Source organism: Cydia strobilella, chromosome 14, assembly GCF_947568885.1.
Source record: "Cydia strobilella chromosome 14, ilCydStro3.1, whole genome shotgun sequence".
Classification (NCBI taxonomy): Eukaryota; Metazoa; Arthropoda; class Insecta; order Lepidoptera; family Tortricidae; genus Cydia; species Cydia strobilella.
In genome coordinates, this window is record NC_086054.1 from 838,702 (window position 1) to 859,328 (window position 20,627).

Here is a 20,627-nt window from a genome sequence, read left to right on the forward strand (position 1 = left end):
TTTCGATGAGAAGCTGTCTAGATTACACTTTGTGTCTAGTATCGTAAGAAGCGGCATCAAAAACTCTTTCAAATGAGATATAATTTGTGAACATTGAAAGAGTACGGCTACCTCAAAATCCAGAATAACACCCAGCAGCCTAAAACTTTTTCAGAGTTTGTCAAGATTTCGATGAGAAGCTGTCTAGATTACACTTTGTGTCTAGTATCGTAAGAAGCGGCATCAAAAACTCTTTCAAATGAGATATAATTCGTGAACATTGAAAGAGTATGGCTACCTCAAAATCCAGAATAACACCCAGCAGCCTAAAACTTTTTCAGAGTTTGTCAAGATTTCGATGAGAAGCTGTCTAGATTACACTTTGTGTCTAGTATCGTAAGAAGCGGCATCAAAAACTCTTTCGAATGAGATATAATTCGTGAACATTGAAAGAGTATGGCTACCTCAAAATCCAGAATAACACCCAGCAGCCTAAAACTTTTTCAGTTCGTCAAGATTTCGATGAGAGGCTGTCTACATTACACTTTGTGCATTACATTACATTACATTACATTACATTACAGTACATTACAGTACATTACAATCAATTTTTTTTTACGATAAGCAATTGAAATTAGAGTTTAAATGGATTTGTTATACAATTTCCATTCTGATATTTGACTCTCCATTCCATAAATAAAGATTCTTTTGCTTGAATTGTTAATTGAAAGTACCCTCAACATATACTATAAAAATGTATACATAGTCATGTTTTTAAAAAAACATGCATTTTACTTTCCTCGTATTCGAAATGAAAAGTAGAGTGTTTAACTCGGGTGAAAGGCATCCTTTCTGCCTCGGACTATTGGCGCTCTCACTGCGTTCGAGCGCCAAAATACCTCGGTAGAAATTAATGCCTTTCATCCCTTGGTTAACAATCTACTATTCTGTAACTCTTTGAACATTTCATGATTTACATTTAAACGAGGAACGTACCCGCAGAGCTTAGACTTGTCTCGCGCAGTCATTGTACGTTGAAACTTCTTATCCAAGCTTGCTACGGTGAACTCGTAGGTATAAAACAGTTCCTTTTTAGTTTCGATCCCGACAAAAAGACAATTCGACACGATTTCTTTGCCAACAGGCTTCAAATTTAAACTTTCTATTATATCGCGACGTAAATAAGTCTTCTGTGCGCCCGAATCAATAAAGCATCGTACCGGTATACATTTCTTATCGTATTCCTGGGTTCGAATCCCGGCAGAGGCATTTATTTGCGTGATGGGCACGAATATTTGAAGGGTACACGGAAAGAACATGTCTAGTCACTTTTTTCGGAAAATGAGATTTTCATTTCAAAATGTTATATCTTTTGCTACCACTGTATAATATATGTAACACAACTTTTTTTTTAGTTAAAAAAGACCTGGTCACGGAATTACCATACATTTTGACATGGTTCCAAATTTTAAAACCGCGATTACTCAACATGTTACTAAATTGACTAGACATGTTCTTTCCGTGTACCCTTAATTTGTTCTTGCGTCTTGGATGTTTTTTATACAAATTCATTTGAAGTAAGAAGCGGCATGAAAAACTCTTTCAAATGAGGTATAATTCGTGAACATTGAAAGACCGTGGCTACCTCAAAATCCAGAATAACACCCAGCAGCCTAAAACTTTTTCAGAGTTTGTCAAGATTTCGATGAGAAGCTGTCGAGATTACACTTTGTGTCCAGTATCGTAAGAAGCGGCATCAAAAACTCTTTCAAATAAGATATAATTCGTGAACATTGAAAGAGTATGGCTACCTCAAAATCCAGAATAACACAAAGCAGCCTAAAACTTTTTCAGAGTTTGTCAAGATTTCGATGAGAAGCTGTCGAGATTACACTTTGTGTCCAGTATCGTAAGAAGCGGCATCAAAAACTCTTTCAAATAAGATATAATTCGTGAACATTGAAAGAGTATGGCTACCTCAAAATCCAGAATAACACCCAGCAGCCTAAAACTTTTTCAGAGTTTGTCAAGATTTCGATGAGAAGCTGTCTAGATTACACTTTGTGTCTAGTATCGTAAGAAGCGGCATCAAAAACTCTTTCGAATGAGATATAATTCGTGAACATTGAAAGAGTATGGCTACCTCAAAATCCAGAATAACACCCAGCAGCCTAAAACTTTTTCAGAGTTTGTCAAGATTTCGATGAGAAGCTGTCTAGATTACACTTTGTGTCTAGTATCGTAAGAAGCGGCATCAAAAACTCTTTCGAATGAGATATAATTCGTGAACATTGAAAGAGTATGGCTACCTCAAAATCCAGAATAACACCCAGCAGCCTAAAACTTTTTCAGAGTTTGTCAAGATTTCGATGAGAAGCTGTCTAGATTACACTTTGTGTCTAGTATCGTAAGAAGCGGCATCAAAAACTCTTTCAAATGAGATATAATTCGTGAACATTGAAAGAGTACGGCTACCTCAAAATCCAGAATAACACCCAGCAGCCTAAAACTTTTTCAGAGTTTGTCAAGATTTCGATGAGAAGCTGTCTAGATTACACTTTGTGTCTAGTATCGTAAGAAGCGGCATCAAAAACTCTTTCGAATGAGATATAATTCGTGAACATTTAAAGAGTATGGCTACCTCAAAATCCAGAATAACACCCAGCAGCCTAAAACTTTTTCAGAGTTTGTCAAGATTTCGATGAGAAGCTGTCTAGATTACACTTTGTGTCTAGTATCGTAAGAAGCGGCATCAAAAACTCTTTCGAATGAGATATAATTCGTGAACATTGAAAGAGTATGGCTACCTCAAAATCCAGAATAACACCCAGCAGCCTAAAACTTTTTCAGTTCGTCAAGATTTCGATGAGAAGCTGTCTACATTACACTTTGTGCATTACATTACATTACATTACAGTACATTACAGTACATTACAATCAATTTTTTTTTACGATAAGCAATTGAAATTAGAGTTTAAATGGATTTGTTATACAATTTCCATTCTGATATTTGACTCTCCATTCCATAAATAAAGATTCTTTTGCTTGAATTGTTAATTGAAAGTACCCTCAACATATACTATAAAAATGTATACATAGTCATGTTTTTAAAAAAACATGCATTTTACTTTCCTCGTATTCGAAATGAAAAGTAGAGTGTTTAACTCGGGTGAAAGGCATCCTTTCTGCCTCGGACTATTGGCGCTCTCACTGCGTTCGAGCGCCAAAATACCTCGGTAGAATTTAATGCCTTTCATCCCTTGGTTAACAATCTACTATTCTGTAACTCTTTGAACATTTCATGATTTACATTTAAACGAGGAACGTACCCGCAGAGCTTAGACTTGTCTCGCGCAGTCATTGTACGTTGAAACTTCTTATCCAAGCTTGCTACGGTGAACTCGTAGGTATAAAACAGTTCCTTTTTAGTTTCGATCCCGACAAAAAGACAATTCGACACGATTTCTTTGCCAACAGGCTTCAAATTTAAACTTTCTATTATATCGCGACGTAAATAAGTCTTCTGTGCGCCCGAATCAATAAAGCATCGTACCGGTATACATTTCTTATCGTATTCCTGGGTTCGAATCCCGGCAGAGGCATTTATTTGCGTGATGGGCACGAATATTTGAAGGGTACACGGAAAGAACATGTCTAGTCACTTTTTTCGGAAAATGAGATTTTCATTTCAAAATGTAGAGCTCTTAATGAACTATTAGTTATATCTTTTGCTACCACTGTATAATATATGTAACACAACTTTTTTTTTAGTTAAAAAAGACCTGGTCACGGAATTACCATACATTTTGACATGGTTCCAAATTTTAAAACCGCGATTACTCAACATGTTACTAAATTGACTAGACATGTTCTTTCCGTGTACCCTTAATTTGTTCTTGCGTCTTGGATGTTTTTTATACAAATTCATTTGAAGTAAGAAGCGGCATGAAAAACTCTTTCAAATGAGGTATAATTCGTGAACATTGAAAGACCGTGGCTACCTCAAAATCCAGAATAACACCCAGCAGCCTAAAACTTTTTCAGAGTTTGTCAAGATTTAGATGAGAAGCTGTCGAGATTACACTTTGTGTCCAGTATCGTAAGAAGCGGCATCAAAAACTCTTTCAAATAAGATATAATTCGTGAACATTGAAAGAGTATGGCTACCTCAAAATCCAGAATAACACAAAGCAGCCTAAAACTTTTTCAGAGTTTGTCAAGATTTCGATGAGAAGCTGTCTAGATTACACTTTGTGTCTAGTATCGTAAGAAGCGGCATCAAAAACTCTTTCAAATGAGATATAATTCGTGAACATTGAAAGAGTATGGCTACCTCAAAATCCAGAATAACACCCAGCAGCCTAAAACTTTTTCAGAGTTTGTCAAGATTTCGATGAGAAGCTGTCTAGATTACACTTTGTGTCTAGTATCGTAAGAAGCGGCATCAAAAACTCTTTCGAATGAGATATAATTCGTGAACATTGAAAGAGTATGGCTACCTCAAAATCCAGAATAACACCCAGCAGCCTAAAACTTTTTCAGAGTTTGTCAAGATTTCGATGAGAAGCTGTCTAGATTACACTTTGTGTCTAGTATCGTAAGAAGCGGCATCAAAAACTCTTTCAAATGAGATATAATTCGTGAACATTGAAAGAGTATGGCTACCTCAAAATCCAGAATAACACCCAGCAGCCTAAAACTTTTTCAGAGTTTGTCAAGATTTCGATGAGAAGCTGTCTAGATTACACTTTGTGTCTAGTATCGTAAGAAGCGGCATCAAAAACTCTTTCAAATGAGATATAATTCGTGAACATTGAAAGAGTATGGCTACCTCAAAATCCAGAATAACACCCAGCAGCCTAAAACTTTTTCAGAGTTTGTCAAGATTTCGATGAGAAGCTGTCTAGATTACACTTTGTGTCTAGTATCGTAAGAAGCGGCATCAAAAACTCTTTCAAATGAGATATAATTCGTGAACATTGAAAGAGTATGGCTACCTCAAAATCCAGAATAACACCCAGCAGCCTAAAACTTTTTCAGAGTTTGTCAAGATTTCGATGAGAAGCTGTCTAGATTACACTTTGTGTCTAGTATCGTAAGAAGCGGCATCAAAAACTCTTTCAAATAAGATATAATTCGTGAACATTGAAAGAGTATGGCTACCTCAAAATCCAGAATAACACCCAGCAGCCTAAAACTTTTTCAGAGTTTGTCAAGATTTCGATGAGAAGCTGTCTAGATTACACTTTGTGTCTAGTATCGTAAGAAGCGGCATCAAAAACTCTTTCAAATGAGATATAATTCGTGAACATTGAAAGAGTATGGCTACCTCAAAATCCAGAATAACACCCAGCAGCCTAAAACTTTTTCAGAGTTTGTCAAGATTTCGATGAGAAGCTGTCTAGATTACACTTTGTGTCTAGTATCGTAAGAAGCGGCATCAAAAACTCTTTCAAATGAGATATAATTCGTGAACATTGAAAGAGTACGGCTACCTCAAAATCCAGAATAACACCCAGCAGCCTAAAACTTTTTCAGAGTTTGTCAAGATTTCGATGAGAAGCTGTCTAGATTACACTTTGTGTCTAGTATCGTAAGAAGCGGCATCAAAAACTCTTTCAAATGAGATATAATTCGTGAACATTGAAAGAGTATGGCTACCTCAAAATCCAGAATAACACCCAGCAGCCTAAAACTTTTTCAGAGTTTGTCAAGATTTCGATGAGAAGCTGTCTAGATTACACTTTGTGTCTAGTATCGTAAGAAGCGGCATCAAAAACTCTTTCGAATGAGATATAATTCGTGAACATTGAAAGAGTATGGCTACCTCAAAATCCAGAATAACACCCAGCAGCCTAAAACTTTTTCAGTTCGTCAAGATTTCGATGAGAGGCTGTCTACATTACACTTTGTGCATTACATTACATTACATTACATTACAGTACATTACAGTACATTACAATCAATTTTTTTTTACGATAAGCAATTGAAATTAGAGTTTAAATGGATTTGTTATACAATTTCCATTCTGATATTTGACTCTCCATTCCATAAATAAAGATTCTTTTGCTTGAATTGTTAATTGAAAGTACCCTCAACATATACTATAAAAATGTATACATAGTCATGTTTTTAAAAAAACATGCATTTTACTTTCCTCGTATTCGAAATGAAAAGTAGAGTGTTTAACTCGGGTGAAAGGCATCCTTTCTGCCTCGGACTATTGGCGCTCTCACTGCGTTCGAGCGCCAAAATACCTCGGTAGAAATTAATGCCTTTCATCCCTTGGTTAACAATCTACTATTCTGTAACTCTTTGAACATTTCATGATTTACATTTAAACGAGGAACGTACCCGCAGAGCTTAGACTTGTCTCGCGCAGTCATTGTACGTTGAAACTTCTTATCCAAGCTTGCTACGGTGAACTCGTAGGTATAAAACAGTTCCTTTTTAGTTTCGATCCCGACAAAAAGACAATTCGACACGATTTCTTTGCCAACAGGCTTCAAATTTAAACTTTCTATTATATCGCGACGTAAATAAGTCTTCTGTGCGCCCGAATCAATAAAGCATCGTACCGGTATACATTTCTTATCGTATTCCTGGGTTCGAATCCCGGCAGAGGCATTTATTTGCGTGATGGGCACGAATATTTGAAGGGTACACGGAAAGAACATGTCTAGTCACTTTTTTCGGAAAATGAGATTTTCATTTCAAAATGTTATATCTTTTGCTACCACTGTATAATATATGTAACACAACTTTTTTTTTAGTTAAAAAAGACCTGGTCACGGAATTACCATACATTTTGACATGGTTCCAAATTTTAAAACCGCGATTACTCAACATGTTACTAAATTGACTAGACATGTTCTTTCCGTGTACCCTTAATTTGTTCTTGCGTCTTGGATGTTTTTTATACAAATTCATTTGAAGTAAGAAGCGGCATGAAAAACTCTTTCAAATGAGGTATAATTCGTGAACATTGAAAGACCGTGGCTACCTCAAAATCCAGAATAACACCCAGCAGCCTAAAACTTTTTCAGAGTTTGTCAAGATTTCGATGAGAAGCTGTCGAGATTACACTTTGTGTCCAGTATCGTAAGAAGCGGCATCAAAAACTCTTTCAAATAAGATATAATTCGTGAACATTGAAAGAGTATGGCTACCTCAAAATCCAGAATAACACAAAGCAGCCTAAAACTTTTTCAGAGTTTGTCAAGATTTCGATGAGAAGCTGTCGAGATTACACTTTGTGTCCAGTATCGTAAGAAGCGGCATCAAAAACTCTTTCAAATAAGATATAATTCGTGAACATTGAAAGAGTATGGCTACCTCAAAATCCAGAATAACACCCAGCAGCCTAAAACTTTTTCAGAGTTTGTCAAGATTTCGATGAGAAGCTGTCTAGATTACACTTTGTGTCTAGTATCGTAAGAAGCGGCATCAAAAACTCTTTCGAATGAGATATAATTCGTGAACATTGAAAGAGTATGGCTACCTCAAAATCCAGAATAACACCCAGCAGCCTAAAACTTTTTCAGAGTTTGTCAAGATTTCGATGAGAAGCTGTCTAGATTACACTTTGTGTCTAGTATCGTAAGAAGCGGCATCAAAAACTCTTTCAAATGAGATATAATTCGTGAACATTGAAAGAGTATGGCTACCTCAAAATCCAGAATAACACCCAGCAGCCTAAAACTTTTTCAGAGTTTGTCAAGATTTCGATGAGAAGCTGTCTAGATTACACTTTGTGTCTAGTATCGTAAGAAGCGGCATCAAAAACTCTTTCAAATGAGATATAATTCGTGAACATTGAAAGAGTACGGCTACCTCAAAATCCAGAATAACACCCAGCAGCCTAAAACTTTTTCAGAGTTTGTCAAGATTTCGATGAGAAGCTGTCTAGATTACACTTTGTGTCTAGTATCGTAAGAAGCGGCATCAAAAACTCTTTCAAATGAGATATAATTCGTGAACATTGAAAGAGTATGGCTACCTCAAAATCCAGAATAACACCCAGCAGCCTAAAACTTTTTCAGAGTTTGTCAAGATTTCGATGAGAAGCTGTCTAGATTACACTTTGTGTCTAGTATCGTAAGAAGCGGCATCAAAAACTCTTTCGAATGAGATATAATTCGTGAACATTGAAAGAGTATGGCTACCTCAAAATCCAGAATAACACCCAGCAGCCTAAAACTTTTTCAGTTCGTCAAGATTTCGATGAGAGGCTGTCTACATTACACTTTGTGCATTACATTACATTACATTACATTACAGTACATTACAGTACATTACAATCAATTTTTTTTTACGATAAGCAATTGAAATTAGAGTTTAAATGGATTTGTTATACAATTTCCATTCTGATATTTGACTCTCCATTCCATAAATAAAGATTCTTTTGCTTGAATTGTTAATTGAAAGTACCCTCAACATATACTATAAAAATGTATACATAGTCATGTTTTTAAAAAAACATGCATTTTACTTTCCTCGTATTCGAAATGAAAAGTAGAGTGTTTAACTCGGGTGAAAGGCATCCTTTCTGCCTCGGACTATTGGCGCTCTCACTGCGTTCGAGCGCCAAAATACCTCGGTAGAAATTAATGCCTTTCATCCCTTGGTTAACAATCTACTATTCTGTAACTCTTTGAACATTTCATGATTTACATTTAAACGAGGAACGTACCCGCAGAGCTTAGACTTGTCTCGCGCAGTCATTGTACGTTGAAACTTCTTATCCAAGCTTGCTACGGTGAACTCGTAGGTATAAAACAGTTCCTTTTTAGTTTCGATCCCGACAAAAAGACAATTCGACACGATTTCTTTGCCAACAGGCTTCAAATTTAAACTTTCTATTATATCGCGACGTAAATAAGTCTTCTGTGCGCCCGAATCAATAAAGCATCGTACCGGTATACATTTCTTATCGTATTCCTGGGTTCGAATCCCGGCAGAGGCATTTATTTGCGTGATGGGCACGAATATTTGAAGGGTACACGGAAAGAACATGTCTAGTCACTTTTTTCGGAAAATGAGATTTTCATTTCAAAATGTTATATCTTTTGCTACCACTGTATAATATATGTAACACAACTTTTTTTTTAGTTAAAAAAGACCTGGTCACGGAATTACCATACATTTTGACATGGTTCCAAATTTTAAAACCGCGATTACTCAACATGTTACTAAATTGACTAGACATGTTCTTTCCGTGTACCCTTAATTTGTTCTTGCGTCTTGGATGTTTTTTATACAAATTCATTTGAAGTAAGAAGCGGCATGAAAAACTCTTTCAAATGAGGTATAATTCGTGAACATTGAAAGACCGTGGCTACCTCAAAATCCAGAATAACACCCAGCAGCCTAAAACTTTTTCAGAGTTTGTCAAGATTTCGATGAGAAGCTGTCGAGATTACACTTTGTGTCCAGTATCGTAAGAAGCGGCATCAAAAACTCTTTCAAATAAGATATAATTCGTGAACATTGAAAGAGTATGGCTACCTCAAAATCCAGAATAACACAAAGCAGCCTAAAACTTTTTCAGAGTTTGTCAAGATTTCGATGAGAAGCTGTCGAGATTACACTTTGTGTCCAGTATCGTAAGAAGCGGCATCAAAAACTCTTTCAAATAAGATATAATTCGTGAACATTGAAAGAGTATGGCTACCTCAAAATCCAGAATAACACCCAGCAGCCTAAAACTTTTTCAGAGTTTGTCAAGATTTCGATGAGAAGCTGTCTAGATTACACTTTGTGTCTAGTATCGTAAGAAGCGGCATCAAAAACTCTTTCGAATGAGATATAATTCGTGAACATTGAAAGAGTATGGCTACCTCAAAATCCAGAATAACACCCAGCAGCCTAAAACTTTTTCAGAGTTTGTCAAGATTTCGATGAGAAGCTGTCTAGATTACACTTTGTGTCTAGTATCGTAAGAAGCGGCATCAAAAACTCTTTCGAATGAGATATAATTCGTGAACATTGAAAGAGTATGGCTACCTCAAAATCCAGAATAACACCCAGCAGCCTAAAACTTTTTCAGAGTTTGTCAAGATTTCGATGAGAAGCTGTCTAGATTACACTTTGTGTCTAGTATCGTAAGAAGCGGCATCAAAAACTCTTTCAAATGAGATATAATTCGTGAACATTGAAAGAGTACGGCTACCTCAAAATCCAGAATAACACCCAGCAGCCTAAAACTTTTTCAGAGTTTGTCAAGATTTCGATGAGAAGCTGTCTAGATTACACTTTGTGTCTAGTATCGTAAGAAGCGGCATCAAAAACTCTTTCGAATGAGATATAATTCGTGAACATTTAAAGAGTATGGCTACCTCAAAATCCAGAATAACACCCAGCAGCCTAAAACTTTTTCAGAGTTTGTCAAGATTTCGATGAGAAGCTGTCTAGATTACACTTTGTGTCTAGTATCGTAAGAAGCGGCATCAAAAACTCTTTCGAATGAGATATAATTCGTGAACATTGAAAGAGTATGGCTACCTCAAAATCCAGAATAACACCCAGCAGCCTAAAACTTTTTCAGTTCGTCAAGATTTCGATGAGAAGCTGTCTACATTACACTTTGTGCATTACATTACATTACATTACAGTACATTACAGTACATTACAATCAATTTTTTTTTACGATAAGCAATTGAAATTAGTGTTTAAATGGATTTGTTATACAATTTCCATTCTGATATTTGACTCTCCATTCCATAAATAAAGATTCTTTTGCTTGAATTGTTAATTGAAAGTACCCTCAACATATACTATAAAAATGTATACATAGTCATGTTTTTAAAAAAACATGCATTTTACTTTCCTCGTATTCGAAATGAAAAGTAGAGTGTTTAACTCGGGTGAAAGGCATCCTTTCTGCCTCGGACTATTGGCGCTCTCACTGCGTTCGAGCGCCAAAATACCTCGGTAGAATTTAATGCCTTTCATCCCTTGGTTAACAATCTACTATTCTGTAACTCTTTGAACATTTCATGATTTACATTTAAACGAGGAACGTACCCGCAGAGCTTAGACTTGTCTCGCGCAGTCATTGTACGTTGAAACTTCTTATCCAAGCTTGCTACGGTGAACTCGTAGGTATAAAACAGTTCCTTTTTAGTTTCGATCCCGACAAAAAGACAATTCGACACGATTTCTTTGCCAACAGGCTTCAAATTTAAACTTTCTATTATATCGCGACGTAAATAAGTCTTCTGTGCGCCCGAATCAATAAAGCATCGTACCGGTATACATTTCTTATCGTATTCCTGGGTTCGAATCCCGGCAGAGGCATTTATTTGCGTGATGGGCACGAATATTTGAAGGGTACACGGAAAGAACATGTCTAGTCACTTTTTTCGGAAAATGAGATTTTCATTTCAAAATGTAGAGCTCTTAATGAACTATTAGTTATATCTTTTGCTACCACTGTATAATATATGTAACACAACTTTTTTTTTAGTTAAAAAAGACCTGGTCACGGAATTACCATACATTTTGACATGGTTCCAAATTTTAAAACCGCGATTACTCAACATGTTACTAAATTGACTAGACATGTTCTTTCCGTGTACCCTTAATTTGTTCTTGCGTCTTGGATGTTTTTTATACAAATTCATTTGAAGTAAGAAGCGCCATGAAAAACTCTTTCAAATGAGGTATAATTCGTGAACATTGAAAGACCGTGGCTACCTCAAAATCCAGAATAACACCCAGCAGCCTAAAACTTTTTCAGAGTTTGTCAAGATTTCGATGAGAAGCTGTCGAGATTACACTTTGTGTCCAGTATCGTAAGAAGCGGCATCAAAAACTCTTTCAAATAAGATATAATTCGTGAACATTGAAAGAGTATGGCTACCTCAAAATCCAGAATAACACAAAGCAGCCTAAAACTTTTTCAGAGTTTGTCAAGATTTCGATGAGAAGCTGTCTAGATTACACTTTGTGTCTAGTATCGTAAGAAGCGGCATCAAAAACTCTTTCAAATGAGATATAATTCGTGAACATTGAAAGAGTATGGCTACCTCAAAATCCAGAATAACACCCAGCAGCCTAAAACTTTTTCAGAGTTTGTCAAGATTTCGATGAGAAGCTGTCTAGATTACACTTTGTGTCTAGTATCGTAAGAAGCGGCATCAAAAACTCTTTCGAATGAGATATAATTCGTGAACATTGAAAGAGTATGGCTACCTCAAAATCCAGAATAACACCCAGCAGCCTAAAACTTTTTCAGAGTTTGTCAAGATTTCGATGAGAAGCTGTCTAGATTACACTTTGTGTCTAGTATCGTAAGAAGCGGCATCAAAAACTCTTTCAAATGAGATATAATTCGTGAACATTGAAAGAGTATGGCTACCTCAAAATCCAGAATAACACCCAGCAGCCTAAAACTTTTTCAGAGTTTGTCAAGATTTCGATGAGAAGCTGTCTAGATTACACTTTGTGTCTAGTATCGTAAGAAGCGGCATCAAAAACTCTTTCAAATGAGATATAATTCGTGAACATTGAAAGAGTATGGCTACCTCAAAATCCAGAATAACACCCAGCAGCCTAAAACTTTTTCAGAGTTTGTCAAGATTTCGATGAGAAGCTGTCTAGATTACACTTTGTGTCTAGTATCGTAAGAAGCGGCATCAAAAACTCTTTCGAATGAGATATAATTCGTGAACATTGAAAGAGTATGGCTACCTCAAAATCCAGAATAACACCCAGCAGCCTAAAACTTTTTCAGAGTTTGTCAAGATTTCGATGAGAAGCTGTCTAGATTACACTTTGTGTCTAGTATCGTAAGAAGCGGCATCAAAAACTCTTTCGAATGAGATATAATTCGTGAACATTGAAAGAGTATGGCTACCTCAAAATCCAGAATAACACCCAGCAGCCTAAAACTTTTTCAGAGTTTGTCAAGATTTCGATGAGAAGCTGTCTAGATTACACTTTGTGTCTAGTATCGTAAGAAGCGGCATCAAAAACTCTTTCAAATGAGATATAATTCGTGAACATTGAAAGAGTACGGCTACCTCAAAATCCAGAATAACACCCAGCAGCCTAAAACTTTTTCAGAGTTTGTCAAGATTTCGATGAGAAGCTGTCTAGATTACACTTTGTGTCTAGTATCGTAAGAAGCGGCATCAAAAACTCTTTCGAATGAGATATAATTCGTGAACATTGAAAGAGTATGGCTACCTCAAAATCCAGAATAACACCCAGCAGCCTAAAACTTTTTCAGAGTTTGTCAAGATTTCGATGAGAAGCTGTCTAGATTACACTTTGTGTCTAGTATCGTAAGAAGCGGCATCAAAAACTCTTTCGAATGAGATATAATTCGTGAACATTGAAAGAGTATGGCTACCTCAAAATCCAGAATAACACCCAGCAGCCTAAAACTTTTTCAGTTCGTCAAGATTTCGATGAGAAGCTGTCTACATTACACTTTGTGCATTACATTACATTACATTACAGTACATTACAGTACATTACAATCAATTTTTTTTTACGATAAGCAATTGAAATTAGAGTTTAAATGGATTTGTTATACAATTTCCATTCTGATATTTGACTCTCCATTCCATAAATAAAGATTCTTTTGCTTGAATTGTTAATTGAAAGTACCCTCAACATATACTATAAAAATGTATACATAGTCATGTTTTTAAAAAAACATGCATTTTACTTTCCTCGTATTCGAAATGAAAAGTAGAGTGTTTAACTCGGGTGAAAGGCATCCTTTCTGCCTCGGACTATTGGCGCTCTCACTGCGTTCGAGCGCCAAAATACCTCGGTAGAATTTAATGCCTTTCATCCCTTGGTTAACAATCTACTATTCTGTAACTCTTTGAACATTTCATGATTTACATTTAAACGAGGAACGTACCCGCAGAGCTTAGACTTGTCTCGCGCAGTCATTGTACGTTGAAACTTCTTATCCAAGCTTGCTACGGTGAACTCGTAGGTATAAAACAGTTCCTTTTTAGTTTCGATCCCGACAAAAAGACAATTCGACACGATTTCTTTGCCAACAGGCTTCAAATTTAAACTTTCTATTATATCGCGACGTAAATAAGTCTTCTGTGCGCCCGAATCAATAAAGCATCGTACCGGTATACATTTCTTATCGTATTCCTGGGTTCGAATCCCGGCAGAGGCATTTATTTGCGTGATGGGCACGAATATTTGAAGGGTACACGGAAAGAACATGTCTAGTCACTTTTTTCGGAAAATGAGATTTTCATTTCAAAATGTAGAGCTCTTAATGAACTATTAGTTATATCTTTTGCTACCACTGTATAATATATGTAACACAACTTTTTTTTTAGTTAAAAAAGACCTGGTCACGGAATTACCATACATTTTGACATGGTTCCAAATTTTAAAACCGCGATTACTCAACATGTTACTAAATTGACTAGACATGTTCTTTCCGTGTACCCTTAATTTGTTCTTGCGTCTTGGATGTTTTTTATACAAATTCATTTGAAGTAAGAAGCGGCATGAAAAACTCTTTCAAATGAGGTATAATTCGTGAACATTGAAAGACCGTGGCTACCTCAAAATCCAGAATAACACCCAGCAGCCTAAAACTTTTTCAGAGTTTGTCAAGATTTAGATGAGAAGCTGTCGAGATTACACTTTGTGTCCAGTATCGTAAGAAGCGGCATCAAAAACTCTTTCAAATAAGATATAATTCGTGAACATTGAAAGAGTATGGCTACCTCAAAATCCAGAATAACACAAAGCAGCCTAAAACTTTTTCAGAGTTTGTCAAGATTTCGATGAGAAGCTGTCTAGATTACACTTTGTGTCTAGTATCGTAAGAAGCGGCATCAAAAACTCTTTCAAATGAGATATAATTCGTGAACATTGAAAGAGTATGGCTACCTCAAAATCCAGAATAACACCCAGCAGCCTAAAACTTTTTCAGAGTTTGTCAAGATTTCGATGAGAAGCTGTCTAGATTACACTTTGTGTCTAGTATCGTAAGAAGCGGCATCAAAAACTCTTTCAAATAAGATATAATTCGTGAACATTGAAAGAGTATGGCTACCTCAAAATCCAGAATAACACCCAGCAGCCTAAAACTTTTTCAGAGTTTGTCAAGATTTCGATGAGAAGCTGTCTAGATTACACTTTGTGTCTAGTATCGTAAGAAGCGGCATCAAAAACTCTTTCAAATGAGATATAATTCGTGAACATTGAAAGAGTATGGCTACCTCAAAATCCAGAATAACACCCAGCAGCCTAAAACTTTTTCAGAGTTTGTCAAGATTTCGATGAGAAGCTGTCTAGATTACACTTTGTGTCTAGTATCGTAAGAAGCGGCATCAAAAACTCTTTCAAATGAGATATAATTCGTGAACATTGAAAGAGTACGGCTACCTCAAAATCCAGAATAACACCCAGCAGCCTAAAACTTTTTCAGAGTTTGTCAAGATTTCGATGAGAAGCTGTCTAGATTACACTTTGTGTCTAGTATCGTAAGAAGCGGCATCAAAAACTCTTTCAAATGAGATATAATTCGTGAACATTGAAAGAGTATGGCTACCTCAAAATCCAGAATAACACCCAGCAGCCTAAAACTTTTTCAGAGTTTGTCAAGATTTCGATGAGAAGCTGTCTAGATTACACTTTGTGTCTAGTATCGTAAGAAGCGGCATCAAAAACTCTTTCGAATGAGATATAATTCGTGAACATTGAAAGAGTATGGCTACCTCAAAATCCAGAATAACACCCAGCAGCCTAAAACTTTTTCAGTTCGTCAAGATTTCGATGAGAGGCTGTCTACATTACACTTTGTGCATTACATTACATTACATTACAGTACATTACAATCAATTTTTTTTTACGATAAGCAATTGAAATTAGAGTTTAAATGGATTTGTTATACAATTTCCATTCTGATATTTGACTCTCCATTCCATAAATAAAGATTCTTTTGCTTGAATTGTTAATTGAAAGTACCCTCAACATATACTATAAAAATGTATACATAGTCATGTTTTTAAAAAAACATGCATTTTACTTTCCTCGTATTCGAAATGAAAAGTAGAGTGTTTAACTCGGGTGAAAGGCATCCTTTCTGCCTCGGACTATTGGCGCTCTCACTGCGTTCGAGCGCCAAAATACCTCGGTAGAAATTAATGCCTTTCATCCCTTGGTTAACAATCTACTATTCTGTAACTCTTTGAACATTTCATGATTTACATTTAAACGAGGAACGTACCCGCAGAGCTTAGACTTGTCTCGCGCAGTCATTGTACGTTGAAACTTCTTATCCAAGCTTGCTACGGTGAACTCGTAGGTATAAAACAGTTCCTTTTTAGTTTCGATCCCGACAAAAAGACAATTCGACACGATTTCTTTTCCAACAGGCTTCAAATTTAAACTTTCTATTATATCGCGACGTAAATAAGTCTTCTGTGCGCCCGAATCAATAAAGCATCGTACCGGTATACATTTCTTATCGTATTCCTGGGTTCGAATCCCGGCAGAGGCATTTATTTGCGTGATGGGCACGAATATTTGAAGGGTACACGGAAAGAACATGTCTAGTCACTTTTTTCGGAAAATGAGATTTTCATTTCAAAATGTAGAGCTCTTAATGAACTATTAGTTATATCTTTTGCTACCACTGTATAATATATGTAACACAACTTTTTTTTTAGTTAAAAAAGACCTGGTCACGGAATTACCATACATTTTGACATGGTTCCAAATTTTAAAACCGCGATTACTCAACATGTTACTAAATTGACTAGACATGTTCTTTCCGTGTACCCTTAATTTGTTCTTGCGTCTTGGATGTTTTTTATACAAATTCATTTGAAGTAAGAAGCGGCATGAAAAACTCTTTCAAATGAGGTATAATTCGTGAACATTGAAAGACCGTGGCTACCTCAAAATCCAGAATAACACCCAGCAGCCTAAAACTTTTTCAGAGTTTGTCAAGATTTCGATGAGAAGCTGTCGAGATTACACTTTGTGTCCAGTATCGTAAGAAGCGGCATCAAAAACTCTTTCAAATAAGATATAATTCGTGAACATTGAAAGAGTATGGCTACCTCAAAATCCAGAATAACACAAAGCAGCCTAAAACTTTTTCAGAGTTTGTCAAGATTTCGATGAGAAGCTGTCTAGATTACACTTTGTGTCTAGTATCGTAAGAAGCGGCATCAAAAACTCTTTCAAATGAGATATAATTCGTGAACATTGAAAGAGTATGGCTACCTCAAAATCCAGAATAACACCCAGCAGCCTAAAACTTTTTCAGAGTTTGTCAAGATTTCGATGAGAAGCTGTCTAGATTACACTTTGTGTCTAGTATCGTAAGAAGCGGCATCAAAAACTCTTTCGAATGAGATATAATTCGTGAACATTGAAAGAGTATGGCTACCTCAAAATCCAGAATAACACCCAGCAGCCTAAAACTTTTTCAGAGTTTGTCAAGATTTCGATGAGAAGCTGTCTAGATTACACTTTGTGTCTAGTATCGTAAGAAGCGGCATCAAAAACTCTTTCAAATGAGATATAATTCGTGAACATTGAAAGAGTATGGCTACCTCAAAATCCAGAATAACACCCAGCAGCCTAAAACTTTTTCAGAGTTTGTCAAGATTTCGATGAGAAGCTGTCTAGATTACACTTTGTGTCTAGTATCGTAAGAAGCGGCATCAAAAACTCTTTCAAATGAGATATAATTCGTGAACATTGAAAGAGTATGGCTACCTCAAAATCCAGAATAACACCCAGCAGCCTAAAACTTTTTCAGAGTTTGTCAAGATTTCGATGAGAAGCTGTCTAGATTACACTTTGTGTCTAGTATCGTAAGAAGCGGCATCAAAAACTCTTTCAAATGAGATATAATTCGTGAACATTGAAAGAGTATGGCTACCTCAAAATCCAGAATAACACCCAGCAGCCTAAAACTTTTTCAGAGTTTGTCAAGATTTCGATGAGAAGCTGTCTAGATTACACTTTGTGTCTAGTATCGTAAGAAGCGGCATCAAAAACTCTTTCAAATAAGATATAATTCGTGAACATTGAAAGAGTATGGCTACCTCAAAATCCAGAATAACACCCAGCAGCCTAAAACTTTTTCAGTTTGTCAGATTTCGATGAGAAGCTGTCTACATTACACTTTGTGTCTAGTATCGTAAGAAGCGGCATCAAAAACTCTTTCAAATGAGATATAATTCGTGAACATTGAAAGAGTATGGCTACCTCAAAATCCAGAATAACACCCAGCAGCCTAAAACTTTTTCAGAGTTTGTCAAGATTTCGATGAGAAGCTGTCTAGATTACACTTTGTGTCTAGTATCGTAAGAAGCGGCATCAAAAACTCTTTCAAATGAGATATAATTCGTGAACATTGAAAGAGTACGGCTACCTCAAAATCCAGAATAACACCCAGCAGCCTAAAACTTTTTCAGAGTTTGTCAAGATTTCGATGAGAAGCTGTCTAGATTACACTTTGTGTCTAGTATCGTAAGAAGCGGCATCAAAAACTCTTTCAAATAAGATATAATTCGTGAACATTGAAAGAGTATGGCTACCTCAAAATCCAGAATAACACCCAGCAGCCTAAAACTTTTTCAGTTTGTCAGATTTCGATGAGAAGCTGTCTACATTACACTTTGTGTCTAGTATCGTAAGAAGCGGCATCAAAAACTCTTTCAAATGACATATAATTCGTGAACATTGAAAGAGTATGGCTACCTCAAAATCCAGAATAACACCCAGCAGCCTAAAACTTTTTCAGAGTTTGTCAAGATTTCGATGAGAAGCTGTCTAGATTACACTTTGTGTCTAGTATCGTAAGAAGCGGCATCAAAAACTCTTTCAAATGAGATATAATTCGTGAAAAAGTTTTAGGCTGCTGGGTGTTATTCTGGATTTTGAGGTAGCCATACTCTTTCAATGTTCACGAATTATATCTCATTTGAAAGAGTTTTTGATGCCGCTTCTTACGATACTAGACACAAAGTGTAATCTAGACAGCTTCTCATCGAAATCTTGACAAACTCTGAAAAAGTTTTAGGCTGCTGGGTGTTATTCTGGATTTTGAGGTAGCCATACTCTTTCAATGTTCACGAATTATATCTCATTCGAAAGAGTTTTTGATGCCGCTTCTTACGATACTAGACACAAAGTGTAATCTAGACAGCTTCTCATCGAAATCTTGACAAACTCTGAAAAAGTTTTAGGCTGCTGGGTGTTATTCTGGATTTTGAGGTAGCCATACTCTTTCAATGTTCACGAATTATATCTCATTCGAAAGAGTTTTTGATGCCGCTTCTTACGATACTAGACACAAAGTGTAATCTAGACAGCTTCTCATCGAAATCTTGACAAACTCTGAAAAAGTTTTAGGCTGCTGGGTGTTATTCTGGATTTTGAGGTAGCCATACTCTTTCAATGTTCACGAATTATATCTTATTTGAAAGAGTTTTTGATGCCGCTTCTTACGATACTGGACACAAAGTGTAATCTCGACAGCTTCTCATCGAAATCTTGACAAACTCTGAAAAAGTTTTAGGCTGCTTTGTGTTATTCTGGATTTTGAGGTAGCCATACTCTTTCAATGTTCACGAATTATATCTTATTTGAAAGAGTTTTTGATGCCGCTTCTTACGATACTGGACACAAAGTGTAATCTCGACAGCTTCTCATCGAAATCTTGACAAACTCTGAAAAAGTTTTAGGCTGCTGGGTGTTATTCTGGATTTTGAGGTAGCCACGGTCTTTCAATGTTCACGAATTATACCTCATTTGAAAGAGTTTTTCATGCCGCTTCTTACTTCAAATGAATTTGTATAAAAAACATCCAAGACGCAAGAACAAATTAAGGGTACACGGAAAGAACATGTCTAGTCAATTTAGTAACATGTTGAGTAATCGCGGTTTTAAAATTTGGAACCATGTCAAAATGTATGGTAATTCCGTGACCAGGTCTTTTTTAACTAAAAAAAAAGTTGTGTTACATATATTATACAGTGGTAGCAAAAGATATAACATTTTGAAATGAAAATCTCATTTTCCGAAAAAAGTGACTAGACATGTTCTTTCCGTGTACCCTTCAAATATTCGTGCCCATCACGCAAATAAATGCCTCTGCCGGGATTCGAACCCAGGAATACGATAAGAAATGTATACCGGTACGATGCTTTATTGATTCGGGCGCACAGAAGACTTATTTACGTCGCGATATAATAGAAAGTTTAAATTTGAAGCCTGTTGGAAAAGAAATCGTGTCGAATTGTCTTTTTGTCGGGATCGAAACTAAAAAGGAACTGTTTTATACCTACGAGTTCACCGTAGCAAGCTTGGATAAGAAGTTTCAACGTACAATGACTGCGCGAGACAAGTCTAAGCTCTGCGGGTACGTTCCTCGTTTAAATGTAAATCATGAAATGTTCAAAGAGTTACAGAATAGTAGATTGTTAACCAAGGGATGAAAGGCATTAATTTCTACCGAGGTATTTTGGCGCTCGAACGCAGTGAGAGCGCCAATAGTCCGAGGCAGAAAGGATGCCTTTCACCCGAGTTAAACACTCTACTTTTCATTTCGAATACGAGGAAAGTAAAATGCATGTTTTTTTAAAAACATGACTATGTATACATTTTTATAGTATATGTTGAGGGTACTT

At 36.3% G+C, this 20,627-nt stretch overlaps 1 protein-coding gene across 1 annotated transcript in view; it reads left to right on the forward strand.

Annotated features, from left to right (window-relative positions):
* LOC134747409 (neurobeachin-like) overlaps positions 1-20,627 on the forward strand; it is a 951,208-nt gene that overhangs the window by 347,298 nt on the left and 583,283 nt on the right. The window lies entirely within an intron of this gene.